At 38.9% G+C, this 4,493-nt stretch overlaps 1 pseudogene; it reads left to right on the top strand.

Annotated features, from left to right (window-relative positions):
* LOC107582556 (lysyl oxidase homolog 3-like) overlaps positions 1-4,493 on the top strand; it is a 25,052-nt pseudogene that overhangs the window by 14,257 nt on the left and 6,302 nt on the right.

Raw genomic sequence — 4,493 nt, 5'->3', positions numbered from 1 at the left:
TAGCTGGTCCTCTTGTGAAGAAGCCCTGGCCTACGCCAAAAAATAGGGGCGCAGGTGGCTTCCACAGGACACTGGAAGGGGCAGTAGCTGTGGCCCTTTGGTAGGATCCCAATTTCGTCGGATAGCCTACGTGACGTCGAGAGTGACCGACTGAAAGGAACGTCTCGGTTACGTATGGTAACCCTCGTTCCCTGAGGGGGGAACGGAGACATCCCGTCCCGTCGCCACGGCTGCTGTACCACCGCTGAGCGGACGGGTCACCAGCTAGTCTGTGGTGTAGAAAGTCGCATTAGCAATTAAAGAAAAACACTTAAGCAAAACATGGTCAGATCAAAGTGTCTGAATAATTTTTGGTTGCAAATTTTTTATCAGTTTTTGTTGTCCACTGTATGACGAACTTTTGGGTATAATATGTCACAGTTTACTTTATTTTGCTATCCTCACGTACATAAATGAACTATAGTGTCCTGCACCCGCTAATTTTGATAAAAATTATAAAAAATTATATCTGGTGTCTAAATAATTTTTGGTTTGACTGTATGTGACTGCTCTTATGAATAGAGAATACAGAAAGAAGGACAGCAGATGGGCGATGCTACAGGATTAGATACGAAAGTAGATTCATTCAAATCCTGACAGTTTATTAAAATCCTAAAATGTACATGCCTTTGCAACCTTGGGCACCCGGAAAGTAGTAGATGAGAGAAGTTATCTTTTTGAAAAACAGACTAGCAGGGGGTTTTCTACAATGAAAGCAAGTGTTATGAAAAATAATAAACAATTGTGGAAAGTACTGGGAATGATGTATCAAAGAATGGTCTGTTCGCTCACTGGACAGTGACCAATAATGAAATTGTACAAAGATGGTAGTCTGGACAGAGAAAGATTCAGACTTCTGAAACTCCAACTCTGAATACTTTTGCAATACTTATACATTTTTCTCCACAACAACTTCCATTGTATTTTCTGTCCATACAATGAAAGTCAATGGGAACCGAAACTGTGTGGTACTTTTTTAGGGCCAATGTCTTTGCATGAATAAAACTGTCAGTTACACAATTTTATGTATTTTTACCAGTATGAATTTTGCTTTGTGTTTTGTCTCAGGGCTGGGGCCTATCCATATGAATGAGGTGCATTGCACAGGTCATGAGCGCTCCCTGTGGAACTGCCGCTATAAAAACATCACAGCGGAGGACTGCAAACACACTGAAGATGCTTCAGTTCGCTGTAATGTTCCATATATGGGCTATGAGAAAACGGTCAGAGCAACACACATACACTCATAACATTTCATCTTGTGTGCTGATTTTGGTTACTTAACACATATGTCTTTTGTATGTCATTTGGTGTTTCCAGTGACTCTATATTACATTCATTTGCATCTATTGCTTGTTTCTCAATTCAAGAAGAACATAGCAATGATCAAATGAATTACATTTATTCATGATGTTGTGCTGCTCAGTATTCATTTTGGCTCAAAATGGATGACTGGAAATATTGGGTATCATTGTCTGGATCAAGAGACAATTACTGGAATTAATTAATCATCTGTTGTGATTTATTATGATTGATTCTCAACAGATGCAACGTATCTTAACCATTATGCACCTACTGCTAGAAACCTCTTATATGCATGTAGAATACACCGGGGCTAGTTGTCACATAGTCTTATGAAAGAATCCTGAAAAAAATGAATATGGTCTCCACAAAAATATGAAGTAGCACAACTGTTTTCAACATTAATAATAATAAATGTTTCTTGAGCACCAAATCAGCATATTAAATGATTTCTGCAAGATCACGTGACACTGCAAACTGGGGTAATGGCTGCTGAAAATTCATCTTTGCCATTACAGGAATAAATTACATTTTAATATCTATTTAAATAGAAAACATTTTTCATCAAATAAATACAGCCAGGGTGAGCATAAGAGAATTTCTTTCAAAAATATTTAAAAATACTTCTGACCCCAAATTTTTGAATGGTACAATCAAACAAGAGTAAACTATATAATGAAGGTAGATTTTAACTAAAAAAGTCAAACTGTGTTTTCAGTACAAGAATATTTTTCATAAATGTCAGGTCAGTGCAAGTTGTCACATAGGTTTTAATAGTTCTAATTTTATACATATTTTAATTTTTGTTGCCCAAAACAATGGTATAGTAGTTTTATTGGTTAGTTTTATTATTACATTATTGCTGTTTCATAATTGTTTACTGCTTACATTTACCCCATATAATATAACAACCCCACTATGTATCTTTCCTTTCTTTGGCAAGGAAATATTAGAAGTTTTTTTGTTGCCAAAACTGACTTTTGAAATAAACTAACAAAAAAACACCTCAAGAAACATTCTTTAGAGTAAGAAGTGTGACAATTAGCCTCGGTCTCCTGTACATTTCTAGTTTAACTCCCTCTTACCCCTTGTTCCTGGTTGTGCCCTGCTCAGGTGCGCATCTTAGGGGGCCGAACTCGCTACGAGGGCCGTGTGGAGGTGTTATATACTGAGACTAACGGGACGCTGCGCTGGGGCCTGATCTGTGGCGAAGGCTGGGGAACTGAGGAGGCCATGGTTGTGTGCAGGCAGCTGGGCCTCGGGTACGCCAACCATGGCCTACAAGTAGGATGCTAACAGTAACAGCAACACACACTTGCATGCTAACAATGCCTTGAACTTTCTGCTGCCATAGAAAAAATCAGATGATGCTGGCTTACACACTCCAACATACATTTTTCAAAGCCTTGAACTTTAAAAACGCACCACATGAGTCAGTGCATGTAGTACAGGGACGGACAGAAATAAACCTGCTGAAAAGATCAGTCAGCTCAAGTTTGGTTATTGAACAGCTTGGTTAAACTACAGTAACTAGACCAGCACCAAACTAGTACTAACCAGCCATACTGTTCTATACTGGGGCCTCGTTTATAAAGACATGCATAGTATGATCCTAAATGTGAACAAACAGTATAAGACAATTTATTCATGTGAACATAAAATGTGAACATATATACCTACTATTTTATAGTTTTATGCATATTAATTACCATATTTGTTGCCCAAAACAATGGTAGGGTAGTTTTATATGTTATAATATAATGTGTATATTTTCACAAAAGATCAACTATTTTTTTCTTAGGCAATGATGATGAATATATATATATATATATATATATATATAAAATCCTGTAGGATGAAATCCATAGAATTTCGGGTCAAATCGGATCGTGTGTGTGTGTGTTTTATAAATGAGGCCCCTGATCTTTTCAGCAGGGTCGTCTGTCTGTGTATGTGGGTAAGCAGCGAATGACAGGAGACAGATGGGTGAGCGGGGTAAAGAGTGTTTTTGACATGGCGTAGGTTGTGATTGCAGGTGCGTCTGTCAGGTGGGCGCTCGCAGTATGAAGGGCGAGTGGAGGTGCGGGTGGGGCAGCGGTGGGGCAGTGTATGCAGTGAGGGCTGGACCACCAAAGAGGCCATGGTGGCATGCAGGCAGCTAGGGCTGGGGTTCAGCATGCATGCTATTACAGTGAGTACATGACATGCGCGCAGATGCAGCTCTATTCTTTCACCAGGAATGCTGTTTTTTAGGCAACACGAATGTTTGTAAATTACTTTTTTTCAAGAACATAAGTGGAGCACTTTTGTGGTAGCTGTATAGACTATCGAACAGCCATTGATTATTTATTTTTTTAAGTTAGTCCACATGTCTGGTCATGTTTTACCCTAAAAGAAAGAAATTATAGAAATTGTATTGTAGGACCAAGATTTTTAAATGAGTAAATAATTTTTTGTAAACTAATATATATATATATATATATATATATACAATCCTGTAGGATGAAATCCATAGAATTTCGGGTCAAATCGGATCGTGTGTGTGTGTGTTTTATAAATGAGGCCCCTGATCTTTTCAGCAGGGTCGTCTGTCTGTGTATGTGGGTAAGCAGCGAATGACAGGAGACAGATGGGTGAGCGGGGTAAAGAGTGTTTTTGACATGGCGTAGGTTGTGATTGCAGGTGCGTCTGTCAGGTGGGCGCTCGCAGTATGAAGGGCGAGTGGAGGTGCGGGTGGGGCAGCGGTGGGGCAGTGTATGCAGTGAGGGCTGGACCACCAAAGAGGCCATGGTGGCATGCAGGCAGCTAGGGCTGGGGTTCAGCATGCATGCTATTACAGTGAGTACATGACATGCGCGCAGATGCAGCTCTATTCTTTCACCAGGAATGCTGTTTTTTAGGCAACACGAATGTTTGTAAATTACTTTTTTTCAAGAACATAAGTGGAGCACTTTTGTGGTAGCTGTATAGACTATCGAACAGCCATTGATTATTTATTTTTTTAAGTTAGTCCACATGTCTGGTCATGTTTTACCCTAAAAGAAAGAAATTATAGAAATTGTATTGTAGGACCAAGATTTTTAAATGAGTAAATAATTTTTTGTAAACTAATATATATATATATATATATATATATACAGTTGGAACAGAAA

This window comes from Sinocyclocheilus grahami, unplaced genomic scaffold, assembly GCF_001515645.1.
Source record: "Sinocyclocheilus grahami isolate Dianchi unplaced genomic scaffold, SAMN03320097.WGS_v1.1 scaffold45.1, whole genome shotgun sequence".
Taxonomy (NCBI): domain Eukaryota; kingdom Metazoa; phylum Chordata; class Actinopteri; order Cypriniformes; family Cyprinidae; genus Sinocyclocheilus; species Sinocyclocheilus grahami.
The sequence above is the reverse complement of the archived record's forward strand: the minus strand, read 5'-3'. Positions and strand labels throughout refer to the sequence as shown.